Genomic DNA, 22,630 nt, shown 5'->3' with positions numbered 1-22,630 from the left:
CCTCTCCATGTTAGAAAGCAATTTTAGCCCACATCTCTCATCGACCTTCTCAAATGACAGCCTGTTTCTCAGCTTCCCTTCACTGTCACTAGACTCAAATCCTTTGGAAGGAATTTGCCCTCTCCATGCCGAGTGATGAATCTCTCTGCTCACATCGCTCTGGGCACAAGCCTGGCCTGGGCCCTTTTCCCTCCCCTCCCCACACTCCCACTCACAAGTTCCTTAAAGAAGCATCTTTGTCTGTAAAAATCCAAAACGACAAACAGCTTCAGAGGCCAGAGGAAGGCATGTGCGATAAAAAGGTAAATAAAATCCAAACCTACAACACACTTCTACTTCTCAGCCAGCCCCTTTCCCCAGGAGACTTCATCTTGTCCTTGTCTTGACAGTGGTGAGCGTCCGCACAGCTCTCACTCCCAGTGGTCTAGGACAAAGGAGTGTGAGAACCTAGACTCAAAGGGTTGCTCAGAAGGGTGCAGGTAAGCACTCTGAGTTAGAATCTCTCAGAGGTACCCTCTTTTGCTGTTGTTCAGTCACTCAGTCGTGTCTGACTCTTTGCAATCCTGTGGACTGCATCACACCAGGCTTCCCTGTCCTTCACCATCTCCCAGACTTTGCTCAGACTCAGGTCCATTGAGTTGCTGATACTATCCAACCATCTCATCCTCTGTCACCCCCTTCTCCTCCTGCAGCACCAGGGTCTTTTCTATGAGTCAGTTCTTCACATCAGATGTCTCTCTACTCCATCAAAAGGGATGGAGCAGTTGGGAGAGTGGATAAGTCTTCTCTCCTTGACCCCCTCACCCCCACCTCACTGGGGCAGCCCAGGAAATAGACTGGTGGGAGGGGAAAGCCCAGCCCCTTCAGACAGAATGTGCCCCCACTCATGCTTCCCTTGTTCTTTCCTGTCTGAACTCCCAGGAGCCTGAAATTTCTGCAAGGAAGGGACAGGGTGCTCACACTTTGGAAAAGTCGGGCACATGGTGGAATTCCCCAGAGGTCTTCCTAGGTGATCCTCTGACCACTCCTGTGACTTATCTCTGACTGTCTCCACTCCATGCTTGATTCATCAGCTGTCCCACCCTTCCCAGCCAGCCTCTGAATCCCCTGGTCCCTGACTTGGTCGAATGCCTTCCAGCACAAGACTGGGATTACTGTTATCTCTCCCAGCATCTCACCAGTGACTTGGACTCCAAAAGGCCACACCGCACAGAATTCTTTTCCTGTGAGAAGCTAGCAACAGTTCTTCGTACTTTCCGAGCTCTGTCAAGCCCCTCAAGGACACGTGGCAGATCTGGACAGAGCCAGAAAGCTCCCAAGAATTTAATCAAGGGCAGCAAAGCATGAGTCTCCCCGGAGGGTAGTCACCTGAGAGAGCGGTGCTGGTTCCAGCTGCAAAGACGGTTTAGCCTGTTGCTTTCAGTGGTGTTGTGTTGCATATTTAAATCTGCCCCTAGGGATACAGTAGCACATTGGTATACCGCCCTGCCCCCCATAGATGAAATTCCCAACCTGACCCAAGAAACATTGATGGTTGTGCAGTTAGAAAAGAGAGAGGGGCCGCAGATGGACATCGGAAAATTCTGAATATATGAAAATTTCTGGTTTGTATTTCAGAGTACTCAAAACGAATGTTCTATTAAAGCCTAAGGGGTGACCTGCCTCTGTGAGTGTTTAGGAGTCTGGGTAACTGCAGCTTAGAGCCTGGGCAGACACACGGCCACCAGAGCAGACCACACACAGGGGGACCAATTTAGGAAAAAAATGACAGGTTACCTTGAGGGAGGAAGTCATCAATCTAAAGCCCTACATGGTGAATTCAGATTTCTGCTTTTCCTGTGGGTTCTAGAAAGTCTTGGACTCTTTTAGGCCTTAGTTTCTTCTTTCCTACCATGAGTGAGCTGGAGCATTTGAACCCTTAGGATGACTCTTTAAAATTAGTTATATATGTGTATGTGTGTAAGTAAATTACTTTGCTGTACACCTAAAATGAACAACATTGTAAATCAACTACACACCACTACAAAATAAAAATCTGCCAAAAGAAAAAAATTTTAGCTCCCATGATTTTTTTTTTTTAATGGGATGGCACTGGTTGGGTTTTATATAACAGCCAAAATCCTTTTAGAGTTTTTGAGAAGGAACTATTCCTTGATAGGATCATCTTTAGATGCTCGTTGGTCTTGAATTTGCCCGTTGTCTGCATTATTCTTGGCTTCTTTGTGTTCTTCAGACAGAACCAGGGACTTTTAGGGATGAGGACCTCCCTCCCATTGTCTGCTCATGGATTCTGACAAGGCATCGGCAATGATGGGGAAAATTCTCTGAACATCTTTCATCACAGAGCCAGCAAGGATGGCTTAGGACCCTCCATATGCAGCAGGGAATAGAATTCTCTGAGCCCCATGACCTTGGGTTATGTTTTGTTTCTTGTTAACTTTTCTAGGTCTACCTCCTACATGTCTCCCATGAATTTTTCCTTCATCTTTTTTTTTTTGAAGGTATTTGCTTTTGCAATGGCAACCCACTCCAGTACTCTTGCCTGGAAAATCCCATGGATGGCGGAGCCTGATGGGTCCATGGGGTCGCTGAGAGTTGGAGATAACTGAGCGACTTCACTTTCGCTTTTCACTTTCATGCACTGGAGAAGGAAATGGCAACCCACTCCAGTGTTCTTGCCTGGAGAATCCCAGGGACGGGGGAGCCTGGTTGGCTGCCGTCTATGGGGTCTCACAGAGTCGGACACGACTGAAGCAATTTATTAGCAGTAGCAGCAGCTTTTATTCCATTTTTTTTTTCCAGTTCCCACATATGCTCCCTGTTTATTCATGAAGATTATGAACTATTAATACCTGATCAAGCCAAATCACTTTTGCTGTCTGGAGCAGAGCTAGAATTACTCATGAATCATACATAATCCAGGAGATAGAGTAGACTGGGAAGATCTGATCCTTTTCTCTCTTTTTTTAATTTTTTTTTTTTTCCTGGTACTGACTCTCTTGTGGCTTGCAGGCTTAGTTGTCCCTTGGCATGTTCCCCAACCAGGGATCAAACCCACATCACCTGCACTGGAAGGTAGATCCTTAACTACTGGATCACCCAGGAAGTCCCTGGTTCTTTCTCTTTACTTTTGGCTTTAGACTAAGTCATCACTGCCTGGTACTTTGTCTTCTCAACCTATATAATTTTAATGATCTTATTGGCCTTGAGATGAAGGTAGATGGATGGTCCCTTGGAGCTATTCCTTAACGCCTTTATCAGGCTGAGCATTACCTCCACCTCTGAAAAGGCTGAGCTGATGTGGAGGAAAGTGATGGTGGCAAATAGAGCCATTACAACTGATTAACGTAGTCAACTATCCTCAGTTAACTATTGAACAAACTTTAATTTCTATGCGAAGAAATTCACTCAACTGGGCTTGAACTTGCAACACAAAGTGTATTCTGGCACAGTCTTCTTCTCAGGCCTCACAGAAACTAAGCTGAAACACTGTGAGTCTTTGTGGGGACCCCAGGAGTTACTTCATCTCCAGGAAAAGGAGTCCTAGGGGCCCCTGAAGGTGGCTACTCTGACATGAGCGTGTCCACACTTAAAGTCCAGTGTGCTGTTTCCTCCAGGTATTTTGAGCTGTGAGATCTCAGTATTCCACAGCCTGTCACCCGCCTGTTGAGTGGAAGGGGGAGGGACATTTGGTGGATCTTGGGGTCAGATGGACTCACTGCCTGTGGGACCAGCCCTGAGCATCTCAGATGCTGTGATAGGATGGGGGTCACACGGACTCAGATGCTGTCCTTTCCCCATCATGGCCAGGAGGGCCCAGAGTGAGTGACCATGCCTGAGATGTCAGTGCCTCCACTGACCCCAGCAAGGGATAATCATCTTATCAGTGTCATTCTGTTCCCTGTAGCCCGTTGGAAAGAAACTCAGGAATTCTGACTTCACTTATCCTCCCTTTCTCTCCATCATTTTGCTGTGCTGTGTGCTTAGTCACTTAGTTGTGTCCAGCTCTTTGAGACCCCATGGACTGTGGCCCACCAGGCACCTCTGCCCATGGGGATCCTCCAGGCAAGAATACTGGAGTAGGTTGCCATGCCCTTCTCCAGAGGATTTTCCCAACCCAGGGATTGAATCCAGATCTCCCGCATTGCAGGCAGATTCTTTACCATCTGAGCCACCAGGGAAGCCCATGAATACTGGAATAGGTAGCCTATCCCTTCTCTAGGGGATCTTCCTGACCCAGGAATCGACCCGGGGTCTCCTGCATTGCAGGCAGATTCTTTGCCAGCTGAACTACCAGGGAAGCCAATACTTCCCTGCAAAATGAGCCTGAAAATAGACTGACTCATAGGAATAGGGCTTCCCAGGTGGTGCTAGTGGTTAAAAAACCTGATTCCCAAAGCAGGAGACATAGGAGACATGGATTTGATCCCTGGGTCAGCAAGATCCCTTGGAGGAGGGCATGGCAACCCACTCCAGTATTCTTGCCTGGGAAATCCCATGGACAGAGGAGCCTGGCGGGTCACAGTCCATAGGGTCACACAGAGGTGGACATGACTGAAGCGGCTTAGTATGCATGCATGCATAGAAAAACCCACATGGAAGACATCTCAGCATCTGCTCAGTGTGAGTGGGGAATGCTTTGCAGCAATTAATGGTGCATAGAGTAATCTTTTTAGAACCTTCACAGAGGCCTCTAATGCTCAGTGATTCTGTTATTATTTCTAATATTGTCTCAGCTGTTTGCTCCACAGTTGGGAGGGACACATTTTCTGCCCTGCCTCCTAAGGGTTGACAGCGGGGCTCAGCAGAGACCTAGAGCAATGCCCTGTCTAGGGCTGGGCACTCAGGGCAAGGAGAAGGAAACACAGGCTCACTTTGCTGAAGATGTGCTTTCTCGGCAGACAGGCAGTTGCTCATTTTGGTGATGGAGGAAAACAAATGACCAGGGATTTCACTTCTGAGGTGGGGGTCCCTGAAAGGCCAGCCCCCTAGCCTACACAGTGCCCACCTCCCATGAGGTCCAAGCCTGTTAACTTATTTCTCTGGGTTCAAGAGGCCATGTGGCTTGAGGGTAAGTATAGAGAAAATGTTTTTTTCTACTCAAAGTTTGCTCATCATTTGGACTTTGGGGAAATTTACAGAATGAGACCAGCTAACCCTCAGGTTCCCATGTTCAGGGCTATACTTCATCCTCGCAGCCAGAGTGCCCCAAATCTTGTGCATTCTGCCTTTTAGTAATTTCCCAACTGGTTTCCAGAAATTGTCTTATCCCAGCCCAATTCACCTGGCACTTTGCACACAAAGCAGCTTTTCTAAGTTGTAAATACGACCTCACGTGGCTTCCCACTGCCTTCAAGACTGTGCTGCTCTCGTGGGTATCATACACAAGGTCCCTCATCACGGGCGCTCGCCCTGCAGCCTCGTCTTTCTTCTCCCCTCCCCGTCCACCCACTCCAGCCACAGTAGCCCCACATCCCCTGAAGGTGTCACATTTTCTCATGCCTCTGTGTTTTTGTAAATACTACCTCGTATTCAGGAATGTCCTTCCTCTTGCCCCCACCAGTCCCATCCTGCCCACCCAGGGAGTTGAGGACTACCCTTCCACACAGGCAGTGATTATATCATGACTACATTGGGCACTTGCCCCACTCAAGTTTAACAGTCTATCTCCATGTACCCAAGCCCTGAACAGTAACTGCCATGAGAACAAGGGCTATTCAATAATACCCAGGACTTCGCAGAGCTCCCAGAACACAATGGGTGCTCATTCTAAGCTTGTTGAAAGGCAAATGAGCAAAAAATACCTGTATGTCTAAGACTAATAGTAATGCAGAGGGCAATGATGAAGAGAAGAAAATAGGATGAGCATCTTGAATTTTAGAACCAAGAGGAGTAGGATTTGGGTCAAACTCAGGCCCTATAAGCAATCCCAGGGAGAACTCAAAGAGGAAGAATTAAGAAGCATTCACGCCATGGAAACCACGGGACAAGTAAGAGGCAAAGCATGTGATCAAAGCTGATTCCTTGGGAAATCACTGAGCTGTGAAAAGGTCCAGGGTAGATTTGTAACCTGGCACAGAAAAAAATGAATTGCTGGGAAAAGGAAAGAAGACATGCATGAGAAATCCTGACTCTCAGCTCTGCAGAGCATTTCTTGGCAATTACAGCATCTTATGTATTTAAAAAAAAATACACAGAAAAAACGCCACCAACAGCATCAAAGCTCAGAGAACCATTTACAAGTCATCCGCTCCCTGTGCTGACCTGCAGATTCAGCCCGCACCTGAGCTGACTTGAGGTCCTCCTTACTGAGGGATAGGGAAGGGGACAGGAAGCATCTTCGTGCCTTACATATTAAAATAAATTTTTTTTCTAATGGTTCATTACTTCACAAAGCACCCCTCCCCTGCCCCTCACCGTGTTTGGAAAAACTGAAGCTAACTTAGTGAGAATACATTTTCAAAAAACAGGCCAGAGTAAGGCAAGACAAGCTAAGCCCACGACCGAAGGGCATCAGGCAGTGGACTAAGTTAAGTCCTTGTCAAAAACAGCGCGCTTCCTGTCACCGTGCCTGGCTCCATCTGCATGCCCAGCTACAGTAAAAAGCAAACACGTTCTTCCTAAACCTTACCAATTGCTAAAGACAAATATTTTTGGAGCTGCTATGCACAGCATCTGTACAACATGGTTGTTTGGAGAAGGGGACTGCAGATCTGCTTGTTCTCAGGCTTGTAGAAAGCAGAGCACAGGGAACAGGTGTCGTGCACCGTCAGAGCACCCATACGGCTGACGCTGAACAAACCTGGAGGATCCCAGATGACTTAACTTGGAATCAAGCAACATTTCATCAAATGAAGGAAAGGCATTTGGGTGCAGGTAAGCCAAGCGTCTTATTAATACTAACGTGTTCCACTCAAACAAGGCTTCAGCCTCTTGCACAGTGGACCTCGCTAGCACCTTTGTGTGCATGTGTGCTAAGGCACTTCAGTCGTGTCCGACTCTTTGCAGTCCTATGGACTGTAACCTGCCAGGCTCTGCTGTCCTTGGGCTTCTCCAGGCAAGAATACTGGAGTGGGTTGCCATGCCCTCCTCCGGGACTAGCACCTTACCCTCTGCCAAAATGACAGCAAAGGCAGAGAGAGGTCTGCCCTTGCAGGGGCTGACGCTGTCAGGGACACAAGTCCATGCAGGTCTCCACCACCATGAGGAGGCAGTGAAGCTAGGCATGACACTCAGGGCTGTGGAGCCACGAAGGGCGGCCAGGACGGAGCTCATGGCTCATCATTCATTTGCAAACAGAAGACCCACAGCATCAAGCGAGGGAGTTAAAATCACACCATTATAATCTGGGAACAGAGAACAGTCCTGTCTAGATCTGAAATGGGGAAATGAAGACTAAATTTCCACCAGAATTAACTTCTTCTTTCCCCAAAGGGGCAATATGGCATTTCTCCGCTTACCTCATGGATTGCCAGCATGAATGCAGAGACAAAAGCTCAGTTCCTTGGTCCCCGAGAGAGCAGCCAGGTCCTTGACGTGAGTGAGTCCTTGCACCTTTGGTCCCAAGAGTTTGGATGGCACGGGTGAAGGGGCCCAGGGCCCTGTTGGTTTTTATGAGTCTGTGGGTCAGCTCAGACCGGCTGCCAACTCATCTGTATGCAATGGCTCTCAAAGAACACAGTTTACTTAGAACCGGATCCAACAAGAGGAGGCGTGGCGGGTAAGTGGGCAGGATACAGCAGAGGTGTTGAGCCGCCAGGGCTAATTATGAGGGATCTGTTTATGGAACTGTACTGGAACCAGTGTGCTGCGGCTGAGTGTCCCAGACAAACACACGCACGAAGGCTAGATGCTGCCGGGTCAGGGAGGAGCCCTTCAAAGCTTCTGCTCCATGACTCCTCTGTGGTCACAGCTCAGGCTGATCTGACTGTCCCTTGGCCATCATCACCCACCATAGTTTCAGTTCAGTGTAGAACTCTGTAGCCAAAGATTTACAGTAGAGCCAACTGGGAAGGAAGCCCTAGAGCACCAACTTTTCACCTGGGGACAAGGTCCTAGCTTCTCTCCCTGGAGTCTAGAGTAGAGAGTGAGGTCATGGAGGTGACAGACTTGGCACGCACTTGGCATTGAGTAACTGTTCCAGAAATCAGCACACCCCAGGGTCTGCTTTCTTTCCTTCTTCCCATCCCACCCTCGAGGGTCATCTCACTCTGGCTCACACATCTTGTCTTATACTCTCTTATGGGTGTGACACAGGGGTCAGTGTTCCCCCTGCCCTGGTGGTCTTTGTGGGCCTTCACTCACTCCACTGCGGGTCACCACTGGAGAATCAGAAAGCGGTTCCCCTAGTAAACTGTCACTCTGCACTCGTGGAGTATTGGGAGGTCAATACAGGCACCCTTCACCCTCTGGTCTCCACTTAGCACCTCACCAGACTGTTGTTGTTGTTCAGTCACTCAGTCCTGTCCGATTCCTCTGTCCTCCACAATTCAGCACCAGGGCTCTCATCTTCAATTTCAGAGCAGGAGGCCAAGGAGCCACAGAGTCCCGGGTCAGCATGAGTCACAGAGATGCCTTTCATTCTCCCAATCAGCCTCCAGATAACTGAAAACACGAACACACACCTCTTGCAAAGCTAAACACTAATTCTCCAGTCAGTGCAGAACCACTCAAAATGAGGAAAACAAAGGGTTCCTTAAGTGCCTCATTCATTTGCAAGTCAGGTCCCTTGCAGGATGGAGCCAGAGCGTCTCATTATTTTGGAGAACAGGTAGCTATTTTACCTCCATTCCCCCTCTCCCCTTGCCCCCCATTCAGACCAGCCCCTGGGGACCAGCTGGGAATTAGAAAGAGGGTGTTGCTAGGCAACCTGGAGGGCAGGGCTGCTGACTCTCCCAGTTCCAGGCATCTTGGTCATAATAGGGAAGGTGAATCAGATGGAATATTTCATCTTCCATAGAACCAACATGGATCGTTTTCTCAGTCTCTCCTCTTGCCTTCATGGGGAAGTCCTGCTCCTGCTCCTCCATCTGCTGCTTCTCCCACCTCCGTGGTCACAGACACAGTCCTCCTTGCCCCGGCAGCCTGGGACAGTGAGCAGAGGGCCTTTCTCCCTGGCTTTACCCAGGTCCCACTCTGCTGGTGCTCACAGGAATTAACTCCTCAAACACAGCCTGGAGCCCCAACCTCCACACCTGAGCTGGGGGACCAGAGCTCATGGAAGGCTTTTCTTTTCCTTTTCTTTAAAGAAATTTGGAGCATTGCAAAGGTATTATTCCATTCATGACTAATATTCCAAGGGGAGCAACTTATATAAACAGTAGGTCTTTGGAGGGGCTTCCCATGTGGCTCAGTGGGTAAAAGAATCTGCCTTCAATGTAGGAGACCCAGGTTTGATCCCTGAGTTGGGAAGATCCCCTGGAGGAGGAAATGGCAACCCACTCCAGTATTCTTGCCTGGAGAATCCCACGGACAGAGGAGCCTTGCAGGCTGTAGTCCGTGGGGTCTCAAAGAGTCAGACACGGCTGAGCGACTAAACAACAGCAGCAATAAACCTGCAAGCTGTCTCCCTGCACATAATGGGGAGGGGATTCCCTGTGTCCCAGGCTACTGCCTTCTACAGATGTGGCTGGCGTCCTCTGATTCAGGAAGGGCAGGAAAGGCCATTCCACAACAAGCAAACACATCGTCCCTCAGACCAGCCTCCAGCTCCTGAGTGGGCAGGACAGAGGGACTTCTGCTGGAAGATGTTCTTTCCTCTTTGTGCCTCGGTTTTTTTTTTTTCTTTTAAGAGAACCAGTGTCTGCTGAAAGAGATGGTACAATGTGAACATGTCTGCCCCAGAAGAGAAGTAGGTTATCCCACTGAGGTGACAAAAAGCAAGAGCACCGTCACACGGGCTTCCCAAGGAATGGTTTTGAGAAGCCCGTGTGCAAGAGATGAAAAGCTTTCCTTCGAAACACTGACTGCCTTTTGAAGAGGGTAGCACCCCCACTGCCCTGTGAGAAATTCCAGGTCAAGGGACATTAAAAAAAAAATAGGGTGGAACAAAGGGAGAATTTTGACAATTCTGTTTCATTCACTAAAGGCTTGTTGAGGGCCTTTCTGTAGAAGCCACAGCACCAGGCACTTGGCGAATTACAACATGAATAAATCATGGTGCCTGCCTTCAAGAGTTTAAGGCTTCATAGAGGAAAAGACATCACGGGCACAATAAGGCATAAATCGTGGGAAGCATCATGAATAAACGGAAGAAGAGTTTTACTTTCAGCTGAGGGAGCCTCCAAGAGCTGGTGGTGCTTAGCAGGATGCTATTGGGGGTGGGGGAGGATTATACCAGGTGGTCTTGGAAGGTGGGGAGTGGATGAAGGAGAAGTAGCTTGGAGGCTGGAGAACAAAGGTGAGTTGGGGGCATGTGGGTGGGCATAAGACCAGGGGTCCTTCCAAGATCTGTTGGAAGCCCAGAGGGAAGGGCCCAACGCACCCCCTCATTCGACGTGGCAGCAACACTGGCCTGAGGTTTCCTAGGATTTCAGTCCAGTGTCCTGGACATTTTGTTCCAGATTCTCAGTTGCTCACACGTGTGGCCATAAAATCAGAAGTCAAGACAAATGAGTTCACATGATCCCAGCCAGTCACCCCTGTGTTTGTTGAATGCCCAGGGGAGGCGGGGAGGGCTGCCCAGGGAGCAGATGCCCCTCAAGCCAGGACTTGGCATGCACTTTCTCCCAGGCTCGCACATTTATGGGGGTCAGCTTCTTGCCTCAGGCACGCAAACCCTGGCTCTGGAAACTGCCGACTTCTGCAGTGATGCAGCACAGGTGCCAGTCCAGCGACCTTGAAGTTGATGGCTTTGTGGCCAAAGTGGCGGATGTGACAATCATTTCCTACCATGGGTGACCAGCCCTGCACCTCATTGCTCAAAGATCCACCCACGACGCATGTCCATGGTTGTCAGAACCTGTCGTACCTACAGGACAGACCATGAAGCCCAAACTCTCCCAGCATGTAAAGAACCTGGATTCCACTCACCAACATTGTTTTTCTGTTTTTTTTGACTGTGCCATGCAGCCTGTGGGATTTTAATTCCCCCAACAGGGATTGACCCTGGAGTAGAAAATGGCAACCCACTCCTGTATTCTTGCCTGGAGAATCGCACAGACAGAAGAGCCTGGCAGGCTACAGTCCACGGGGTCGCAAAGAGTCGGACATGACTGAGCAACTTAGTATGCACACACCAGGGATTGAACCCAGGCCCTAGGCAGTGAAAGCGCAGAGTCCTAACCACTGGCCAGCCAGAGAAGCCTTCAAAAATATGGATTCCAAAAAGCAGGTGGCACTGGCCTTCCAGCCTGGGTCCCTGCTGTCTCTCAGCCCCACAGCAACTTTGGGTGCCAGGTCATGAGGATTGTATTCAGGAGGACGAAACGGGCCTTAGAATAAGAGCCTCAAGTTCAGGGTGCAGCCTCAGAGAGCTCAGGTTGTAGGAAAAACACTGAACTTGGAATCAGAAAATCTGAGTTTGAGGTTGGCTGTCACATTGGGGTGATTACATAACCTTGCGGAGTCTCAGCTTCCTCATCTGAAAAAGAGACAAATTGCACTCACCTTATAAGTGGAAGTGCCTTGTTATTGCTAAGTGCTGTATAAACACCACTTACTATTTCATCATTATGCATAATACTAAAATCAAATAGAAGGAGAAACTAGGAATCCTGGTTTAGTTCTAAGTCCTGCACCAATGAATGCACAGAAGAGGTCACGCCATGGTCCCTACACTGTGAAGTGTGAATAGAGACCGTTGTCCCTGGTGGTCTGGGGTTGGGGGGGCTTCAGGGCTGTGGGAATGGAGGTGCTGGGTGGCTGGGGTACTCATCGGTGAACAGAGAGCACAGATAGGGCCTGACCTAGGCTTGGGAACAATTGTGTAACATGAATGCTGATGCATGGTTAGTTCAGTTCAGTTCAGTCACTCAGTCGTGTCCAACGCTTTGCAAACCCATGGACTGCAGTACGCCAGGCTTCCCTTTCCATCACCAACTCCCAGAGCTTACTCAAACTCATATCCATTGATTTGGTGATGCCATCCAACCATCTCATTGTCTGCCGTCCCTTCCTCCTCCCACCTTCAAGCTTTCCCAGCATCAGGGTCTTTTCCAATGAGTCAGTTCTTTGCATCAGGTGGCCAAAGTATTGGAATTTCAGCTTCAGCATCAGTTCTTCCAATGAATATTCAGGACTGATTTCCTTTAGGATTGACTGGTTAGATCTCCTTGCAGCCTGAGAGACTCTCAAGAGTCTTCTCCAACATCACAGTTCAAAAGCATCAGTTCTTTGACACTCAGCTTTCTTTATGGTCCAACTCTCACATCCATACATGACTACTGGAAAAACCATAGCTTTGACTAGACGAACCTTTGTTGGCAAAGCAATGTCTCTGCTTTTCAGTAAGCTGTCTAGGTTGGTCATAACTTTTCTTTCAAGGAGCAAGTGTCTTTAATTTCATGGCTGCAGTCACCATCTGCAGTGATTTTGGAGCCCCCCAAAATAAAGTCTGTCACTGTTTCCATCATTTCCCCATCTATTTGCCATGAAGTGATGGGACCAGATGCCATGATCTTTGTTTCCTGAATGTTGAGTTTTAAGCCAACTTTTTCACTCTCCTCTTTCACTTTCATCAAGAGGCTCTTTAGTTCCTCTTCACTTTCTGCCATAAGGGTGGTATCGTCTGCATATTTGAGGTTATTGATATTTCTCCTGGGAATCTTGATTCCAGCTTGTGCTTCTTCTAGCCCAGCATTTCTCATGATGTACTCTGCATATAAGTTAAATAAGCAGGGTGACAATATACAGCCTTGATGTACTCCTTTCCTGATTTGAACCAGTCTGTTTTTCCATGTCCAGTTCTAACTGTTGCTTCTTGATCTGCTTACAGATTTCTCAGGAGGCAGGTCAGGTGGTCTGGTGTTCCCATATCTCTAAGAATTTTCCACAATTTGTTGTGATCCACACAGTCAAAGGCTTTGGCACAGTCAATAAAGCAGAAGTAGTTGTGTTTCTGGAACTCTCTTGCTTTTTTGATGATCCAACAGATGATGGCAATTTGATCTCTGGTTCCTCTGCCTTTTCTAAAAGCAGCTTGAACATGTGGAAATTCACAGTTCACGTACTATTGAGGCCTGGCTTGGAGAATTTTGAGCATTACTTGACTAGTGTGGGAGATGAGTGCAATTGTGCGGTAGTTTGAGCATTCTTTGACATTGCCTTTCTTTGGAATTGGAATGAAAACTGACCTTTTCCAGTCCTGTGGCCCCTGTGGAGTTTTCCAAATTTGCAGGCATATTGAGTGCAGCACTTTCACAGCATCATCTTTTAGGATTTGAAATAGCTCAACTGGAATTCCATAACCTCCACTAGCTTTGTTCATAGTGATGCTTCCTAAGGCCTACTTGACTTCACATTCCAGGATGTCTGGCTCTAGGTGAGTGATCACATCATCATGGTGATCTGGGTCATGAAGATCTTTTTGTATAGTTTTTCTGTGTATTCTTGCCACCTCTTCTTAGTATCTTCTGCTTCTGTTAGGTCCATACCATTTCTGCCCTTTCTTAATAAAATGAAAAAAAAAAAAAGAGAGAGAGAATCCCAATGAATTCTGCTCTTTAAAAGCGTCTCCACATTACCTGTAAAACAACCATCACAGTAGCCTCCTGTTTTCAATCTGATCCTTTGCAAAGCACTTTTGTGAACATGGCCTTGTGTGATCATTTAAACAAGGGCAAGAAGCTACAGAAGAAGGTAAGTGATGTTCCTGGCCTCGCGTCTCTGTGTCCAGTTAAGAATCACGTCCTCGATACGGCAGCTGCCCTGGAATAGAGGTGATGTGGTCTATTCTCATCACCACCCCTATCTATGCAAGCCTCCCCTCCCCAAGCCCGTCCTGACCTTGCCCCCTCCTCCCCGGCTCTCTCACCAGAAGCCATGAGTGCACTCCCCAGGTGCCCTCCAGTTCTCACTTGCAAATCCTCAGTGGAGGAGAAAGGTCCCACCCACCACTCTCCAACAGCTTCAGGGCTTGGTTTCTTCTTTTACAAAAAGTCACTAGAGCGAAATGACGGCCAGGTTCTCTGTGGATAAGGGGAGGTGAATTTTCTGGGAACAAGTGCCCAGTGGGTGTTTTCTGAGGTCACTAGAAAAGGAGGCAGAGCAGTCTTTTTCTGTGACAGCTCAACAGCCACCTTACATGATTCTTCAATCCCACAGAAGGTGTGACCATCATCAGAGAGGTTCGGGACATCTCATTCAGAGCCTGTCATCTAGCAAAGGACGAGGTTCCCTGGCTCAGTACAATCTCATGTGGCCAGGGTGTCTGGGGAGGGTTTGAGCAGCTGCGGCCAGAGAGAGGAGGAGTACAGGGAGAATTTGAACTCCTCGAGAAAAATCTTCATGCAAAGAGTGAGCCGATGGATGTGAATGAAAGAACATCCCCAGGTGCACTGTCACACATGCACCTTCTAGGGAAGGGCAAGCTCATTCAATAGACTCCCACATTCCAGTCCATTGACCATGACCTGCTTCTTGTTCAACAGCCAAGACCAATAATCACCTAGTTGATCTACAATTCATGCCCTTTGCTGGATTCCAGGCTCACCTAGCAAGGTTCCCATCACGAGCTGGCCTCCCTTCTGGCTTCCCGTGTGTAGGGAGAGATGTGTTGACTTGATGTGACTTCTACCTCCCAGCACAGAGTGGTCACAGCAAATTAATGCGTTAGTTGACATTAGGAAGTCAGACCTGAACCAGTGTTCTTGGGGAGATGGTTGTGCTCAAAAATCAGGTGACTGAACTTGCAGTGGGGGTCTTGGCAAATGCTCTCAGTCAGGCTCTCCAACCTCCGGGATCGAATGCCTGATTATCTGAGGTGGAGCTGGCGCAATATGAATAGGAATGAAGTGCATAATAAATATAACCCACTTAAATCATCCCCAAACCATCCTCCCTCTCCAGTCTGTGGAAAAATTATCTTCCATAAAAGCAGTCTCTGGTGCCCAAAAGGTTGGGGACCACTTAGTAAGTGATGTCACTTTCTGGGGTCTCTTGGAAGACAGCCGACTTTACACCCATGGAGACACCCGAGCATCACCATTAGCTGTGTATCCTTTCTCTATAAACTTGCATCACTATTTATGTATCTGCTACCACAAGGGGAGACATCGCTCTGGGCAGGGGCTATGATCTTATTCATTCCTGCACATTCAGAACCTGGCACAGTATCTGCTGCAGAGCAAGGGGTCAACCAATGTCTGCAGGATGGATGATTAAAAATGAATAAATGACTTGAGTTAAAGAGAGTGATTTAAAGAAATGCTTCTGCTTGTACTCTCATCTGAAATCCTAATCCAATAACAGTTCTTCAACAGTTGTTAGCCATCAAAAGTAAAAAGAACCAGAGAGGAGACAATAGCAGCAATATTTTTGAAAACTAGAAAACTGACTCATTCTATGCTTGGACAGGAAGAAACCAGGACCAGCACAATTATAACATCAGAATTCAAAAAAGTGTAGCGCAGTCCACCACTGGAGGTGAAGGATGAACAGGCAGCTAGAAGGAGGAGGATCGATTGAGTCTGCTTAAGAAGGATCCTCTCCCTGACTTGGCCCCAGGCAAGAAGTCTCTCCCAGCTTCCCCGGCACAAGACTGGAGGTTTATTCTCTAGGATAAAGCAAAGTGCCTCTGGGTGGAGAGGGCTTGACATGACACCAATTGGGATGGGCTTTAACATCTGAGAAAAGCAAAGCTAAGTAAACACACCCAGCTATCAAAGCCCCCAGATCTAGTCCCCAACTTGATTCCAGACACCAGCACTCAGGACTTGACCTTCCAAACCAGAGACTGAGAGAGTTGGTCCTGAGGAACCTGAATATCTCCAAAAGGAAAAAGTACTAACAGAGGGTCCTGCACTGAAATGGTCCAGACAGAGCATCCTCAAGAGAGCTTGAGAGCTGTCAGACCCCATTCTCGGGGCCCAGGTTACCAGGTGTCTGAGGAGCGAAAACAAATAGACATGAAGATAAAACAAATAGCCATGACGAAGCATCTTGGAGGAAACGGAGACTACACAGGGAGAAGAAACCGCAAATGAAAGGACGCTGCCAAAATAGTGAGACTTAGAATCAGAGACGGGGGTTCTCAGAAATTAAAAATAGGAAAGCAAAACCAAAAATCTCAGAAGAAAGTGTGAAAGAAAATGTTGAGGAAATCTACAGGAGCATAGACGAAAACACAGAAAGATGAAATTGGGAGAGAAAAGATAAAGAAATGAGGGCTTTCTGAGCTTCAGATTCTAAGTGAGAGGAATTTCAGAGTGAGGGAATGGACCAGGAAGAAGGAAACCATCAAAGAAATGTGGCCAGAACATTTCCCAGAATGCAAGGCGATGATGAAAAGAACTGCCTCGTGGGGACATCCCCGGTGACCCAGGGGTTAAGCCTATGCTTTCAACGCAGGGGGCGCTGGTTTGATCCGTTCTGAGCGAACCAAGATCCCACATGCCAGGAAGAACAGCCAAAAACTTAAAAAAGAAAAGAGCTGCTTCGTGTCTAGCACAACAGGTATAAATATTTCTCCACCAACCAGGCCCCATTTCTCTGAAATTTCAGAACACCACGGACAAAGGGAGGGTCTCGCTTGTTTTCAGAAAGGAAAGAGAGGACGGGTGAAAGGTCCAGGCGTGAATCCTGCTGTGGACACCTCAACAAGACGATGGAAAGGTGAAAGGAAACCAAGACATCTGTGAAATGTTCTGAAGGAAAACGATCTCCAATCTAGAGTCCTATATGTAGCCAAGCTGTCAATCAAGTAGAGCAGAGTCATTTTCACATAAGCAAAGTCTCAAAAAATTCACTTTGAATGCTCTCTTTCCCAAGAAACAGCTGCAGAATGTGTCCCTCCAAAGTGGAAGCATGAACCAAGAAAGAAAAATGCAGGAGACACAGGAAACAGGGGATGCAGTCGGGGGTGGGGGCAGTGGGAGGGTGAGGGGTTGAGGGAAAAGAGATGCCAGGGGCCAACTGTGCTCCAGCAGAGAGTAAGTAACCCATCCGGACCAAAGGGAGTGGACGGCTCCTGGCGAGATCTCTGCAAGAGACAGAGTGACTCAGATGGTAAAAAATCTGCCTGCAATGCAGGAGACTTGGGTTAGATCTCTGGGTTGAGAAGATCCCTTGGAAGAGGAAATGGCAACCCACTCCAGTATTCTTGCCTGGAGAATTCCATGGACAGAGGAGCCTGGTGTGCTACAGTCCCCCAGGTCCCAAAGAATCAGACATGACTGACTTTCACTTCACTTCACATAACTGGACATTTTGAGAAGAGACTGAAGTTGTAGGTGAAGACATTTTCTTGATATTGATGATGAGAGCAAAGAAAACCAAGAAAATTAGTGATGCCAACAAAAGGTTGTGCAGAAAATAAAAAGTAATCTGATTTACTGCATGGATCAGCTATGAGTAGAATTGTATAGTCATGATAACATTGAACCTGAATATTTATTGAAAAAATACCTATTGGGAGCATGGAAGATGGGAAGAGTGTGCACAGGTGGTAGGGATGGGGAGGAGAGAGCTATTCAAAAGTTCCATCTCCAGTGGTAGTCTCTCAGAGCGAAGCATCTAAGTATTACTACAGACGAAGCACTTAGGTTTTCCAAGTGGCTCAGTGGTAAAGAATCCGCCTGCCAAACGGGAGATTTGGGTTCCATCCCTGGATTGGGAAGATCCCCTGGAAAAGGAAACGGCAGCCCACTCCAGTATTCTTGCCTGGAAAACCCCATGGACAGAAAAGCCTGGTGGGCTACAGTTCATGGGGTCCCAAGGAGTCAGACATGACTTAGCAACTGAGCACGCAGGCAGCACTTACACAAGGGGTAAAACCATGGGGAAAAGATAACCAAAAAAGAGGAAAGATGGTAGCTTCTGGGAGAAGGGGGAGGAGGAGATTTGACTTTTTCATATCAAACTAGTTAGAACAATGTGATGCTTTGAATAAAGACATCTGCAACTTTAATAAAACCAAAACCGAGGGTTGCGATCAATGAGGCAATAATGTATGCTATCTACCGAGAAATCCTTTTCAACCACTAGATGGTGCTATTGGCCCCTTGTGGAATTTGCCATTGCCGGTCCAGGGCTTGCTTGTCAGTAATTCTACTGGGTTTTCCCCCAAACAGAATAAAGTGAGATTTGATCAATAAAGTTAAGAAAGAAGTAAAGTTGTTTGTTCTCTTTTATCTTCAAATAATATCCCTCTTTGTGGAGCAGGAGAAAAATAAATCATTCACTCCTAGTGTTGCAATAATTGAAAGCTGGATGCTGGGTACAAAACCCAGACTCCTCTGGCGGTTGAGTGCCCTGGCTCCTAGGCGCACAGGTGCTGGTCCAATAAAATCGACTGTGTAGCCAATTGTGGTAAATGTTGACCTGGGGCACCTAGGCCTGGATTCGGGAGTAGGAAATTCAGGAACGGGAAGCTGGTGTTGGAAAAGCTGAAGCTACGGTTGTGCTACAACTGGAATTCCATGAACATCCATGAAAGGTGTTCTGGGATTCTTATCCAACAGGTGAGTGCTTACCTGGGGAAGCAGGGCCACAGGTCTGGTGATCAGGCAGGAGCAGGAGGCACACAGCAGGACCTGCAGAGTCGCTAGTGTGTCTGGTAGGCAGAGCAGTGGCTTTTCCCCTCGGCTCCACTGTCCTTGATTTCTCTGGCTCTGCATAAGCAGGGAGCTGTGGGCACATGTTTCTTATCCCCCTGCAGTGTTGAGCACAAGCACTTTTCATGAGTACCATTAGATAAATACTTTATTAAAGATGGAATATGGTACAGCGCCCACTCTGATTTCTTGACACCCTCATCCTTTCAGGGTGGGGCCGCCACACCGGTCATTCTGATCAGAACTCTCCATCCAGTTCTGGACCCACCTCTACCTCCTCCTGTTACTGAGTCCAGGCTCTCTCGGCTCGCCACAAGATAAGTCAATGAATCTGAGACGAGGTGTTAGGGTCAGGGAGGGACTTTATTTAGGAATCACCTGACTAAGAAGATGGCAGGCTAGCACCTCAAAATAACCATTGTGTCAGGGCCTGGTTGCCAGGTTCTTTTATGGATAAGAGGTGGGGGGAGGTGAAGAAACAAAGCAAAAAGACTATTTGATTTTTGCAGCTGTCCCCCAGCATGGCAGGGGAATGTGTTAGTTTCCCTTCCTTACAGTCCTTCACAGGTGGGTGGCTCAGGTTATCTCCCTGAGGCAGGGCATTATAATAACGAAAAAGGGTTAAAGTCACAGAAGCGGATCCAGTGGGAATTTAAAATTAACCCTACCCAGTCATCCTCCCCAACCCCTAGGCATGAGCATGGTCCCAGGTCTGACTTCTTTGCCTCTCTGTCCTCCTTCAGGTGTCTAAACTGGCCTCAGAGTCCCTGCTCCTCTCCATAGATGGCATATCAAAATCCACGCCTCTGTTCCCAACTCCCTCAACCCCAGACACTCACTCCCTCCTCTTCTCAACAATTCCAAGTGGGCAACTCACCCAGCCTTTGGTCTGAAATCGAGCTCTGCATCTATGCTTTCCAAGCACCCTGCTCCTCCTGCCTTTAGTATTACCATCAGCAGACACGCCTGCATTCAGTCAGCGTTTGCTGAATGAGAGATGCCAGGCACTGGGAATTTCAAGGACTTGAAAAAGCAAGGTCGTCCCACCTATACAAGGAACTTGTAAATTGCAGGTGGAGAGGAAAGCCAGGAAACGGAAGCCCCAGCAGACGTGATCAGAGCCTTAGGGAGGGGAGTAGAAGGGGTCCGTGTACTCAGGAAGAGGCAGGTCTGAAGGTCCCCAGAGAGTCTAGGAAGCTTAGCCCGGCTCAGCTCCAAGCCCAGCTCTGCCCCCTGGTCCCCTGATAAGCACTGACGTCTGCTGAATCTTTCTCGGCTGCATCTTCTACCTAGAGCTTTCTCTCTCTCTCTCTCAAACTCCAGTGTGCATGAGAGTCACTCGGGGTGTGTGTGTGTCTCTGTGTGTGTGTATGGTTGCGTGCTAAGTCACTTCAGTCATGTCCAACTCTTTGCGACCCCATGAACTGTAGCCTGCCAGGCTCCTCTGTCCATGGGATTCTCTAGGCAAAAATACTGGAGTCACTCGGGGGATCTTGTTAAAGTGAAACTTCTCTTAGAGCAAGACTAAGGTGGAGCCTGGGATTCTGTGTTTCTTACCTGGGTCCTGGGAGTGGTGCTGATGCGGCTGGACTTGCACCACACTGTGCATCCTCAGGACACTGTGCCTCCTCAGGTCCCATCACCCACTGCCCTTGTCACCACAGGGCAGCATCTGGGTGGAGCCTACAAACGTGCTTCCAGCCCCTTATCCTAGACCGTGCAACATGGTAGCCACCAACCATCCTGCTTATTTCAATGAAAATGGAGTAAGATTAAAAATTCAGTTTTTTATCTGCAGCAACCACATCTTACACATTCAACATGGGCCAGAGACAACAGAACACATGCACAACATCAGTTGCATTGCAAAAGTTGTATTGAATGATGCTGTCTCATCTCTGCTCCACCTAAACTGATCACACTGTGAAACTAGTTATATACCGCTCTCCTCACCAGACTGGAAGCCATTTGAAGGCAAGTTCTGCATTTATCTTGCTGTGGTTTTTTTTTTCCCTGTTCTTAGAATCTAACCTTCTTTCATTTGACAACTATTAGTTTCTTACTGTCTATGTGCCAGAAGCTGTGCAAGCTTGGGAACCAGTGGTGCTCAGAGGTGACCCTGGCAAATGCGGTCTCTGCCATGGTGGGGGTCACCAAATAGGTGCTCACTGAAATGAGTGAATAATATGCAAACCACCTCCAGGAAAATCTTCACAGAAATGGCTTTCATAATTCTCTGTGACTCAGAAATCTTCAACAGATACTTCCCATCTGTGGAGTAAAGTTCAAATTCCATAGCTTGGCATGCAACATCCTTGTGAGAAGCAGCGTTCCATCCATCATGTTACTGCATTAGTGTGCTAGGGTCCCTCTAACAAAATGCCCCAGATCTGGGGGCTTCAACAAAAGAAATTTCCCACAGTTCTGAAGGCTGGAAATCTAGGATCAAGGTGTGGGCAGGTTCAGTTTCTCCTGAGGCCTCTCTCCCTGGCTTGCAGATAGCTGTCTTCTCCCTGAGTCTTCATATAGCCTTGACTATGCTTGTGTGTCTCCCTGTGTGTCAATTTCCTCTCTTTATAAAGATCCAGGCCCCACTGGATTGGGGCCTATTACAACAGATGCATTTTAACTTAATCACCTCTTCAAACGTCCTGTTTCTAAAGACAGTCTGCAGGACTGGGGCTTAAGGTTTCATCATCTGAATTTGGGGCAGAGACACACAATTCAGCACCTAGCAGTTAGGAATATGACTGTGTAACCTGACAAAACTGGGTTCTGAAATTCACTGTTAAAAACTGTGCCAATGAGGGACCTCCCTGGTGGTCCAGTGGTTAAGACTTCGCCTTCCAATGCATGGGGTGCAGGTTCAATTCCTGGTGGGGTAGATAATATCCCACATGCCTCAGGGCCAACAAACCAGAACACAAAACAAAAGCAATATTGTAACAAACTCAATAAAGGCTTTACAAAATATATTGCTTTTTTTAAAAAAAAAATTCTGTGCCAATGAGAGGATACTTCTCTTGTTTGAGCCTCCTTTTCTCATCATTCTCAGATGAGAAAAGGAGGCTCAAACAAGAGAAGTATCCTGTTATCATCTGAGAATGATGATAACACTACCCCCCTCAGGAGGTTATTAAGAAGCTTAAAAGCACTGTCTTCTGTGAAGCAGAAGAGCTTAGCACATAGTAGTCACTTGGTCGATTACAGCCCCGTCATCACTTCCCACATTTCACCGGCCCTTCATCCCAGTAGCAATCGCTCCCTCGCTGCGGGTCTCTGAGCACTTACCTCCCCGAGGTTCTTTTCATTCAAGCCCCCTCCTCATATTCCAGTTCTAGTCTTCTTCATGCTCCACTTCTCGCTGCAGTCAGAGAGCCTTCCATCCCCTGGCTCTGGTAGAGTTACGATCAATTCTACACACCATTCCATCAATTAGCACCTGGGAATTAAAATCCCAAGTTGTTAATTTGTCTGCACATAGGCTGACACTCCCAATTAGATTGTTAGGTATTTTAGATCAAAGCTCATCATTATATTTTTTAGTGCTTATCAAAGTGTCCCAAACGAAGTGGACCTTAACTTACATACAGTCAATATTCATTCATTGAATATATATATATATATATACACACACACACACATATAAGCATTATATATACATATATATATATATAAGCATTATATATAAGCTGGTAAAGAATCCACCTGCAATGCAGGAGACCCCAGTTCGATTCCTAGGTTGGCAAGATCCCCTGGAGAAGGGATAGGCTACCTACTCCAGTATTCCTTGGCTTCCCTCGTGGCTCAGTCAGTAAAGAATTTGCCTGAAATGCGGGAGACCTGGGTTTGATCCCTGGCTTGGGAAGATCTGCTGAAGGAGGGCATGGCAACCCACTCCACTATTCTTGCCTGGAGAA

The 22,630-nt window shown here is 47.6% G+C and overlaps 1 protein-coding gene and 1 long non-coding RNA gene across 2 annotated transcripts in view; both read right to left on the bottom strand.

Annotated features, from left to right (window-relative positions):
- The window catches only part of KCNJ1 (potassium inwardly rectifying channel subfamily J member 1), a 32,971-nt gene extending 24,117 nt beyond the window's left edge, over positions 1–8,854 (bottom strand). Inside the window, exon 1 of the mRNA XM_086384057.1 lies at positions 7,461–8,854. The gene's annotated coding sequence lies outside the window, so the exon portion shown is untranslated. The remainder of the gene's footprint in view (positions 1–7,460) is intronic.
- A 2,181-nt stretch (positions 8,855–11,035) lies between these two features.
- LOC147342216 (uncharacterized) lies at positions 11,036–22,152 on the bottom strand. Its single transcript, XR_015157712.1, has 4 exons — positions 22,002–22,152; positions 20,268–20,453; positions 18,630–18,808; positions 11,036–13,606 (listed from the first exon to the last, which is right to left on the bottom strand). It is a non-coding gene; the product is annotated as an uncharacterized LOC147342216 (long non-coding RNA).
- Positions 22,153–22,630: the final 478 nt, after the last annotated feature.

The sequence above is a fragment of the Bos grunniens genome, chromosome 29, assembly GCF_055505025.1.
Source record: "Bos grunniens cultivar Pamir isolate PY7600 chromosome 29, Bosgru_T2T1.0, whole genome shotgun sequence".
NCBI lineage: Eukaryota > Metazoa > Chordata > Mammalia > Artiodactyla > Bovidae > Bos > Bos grunniens.
This window is presented reverse-complemented; position numbering and strand designations above follow the sequence as displayed.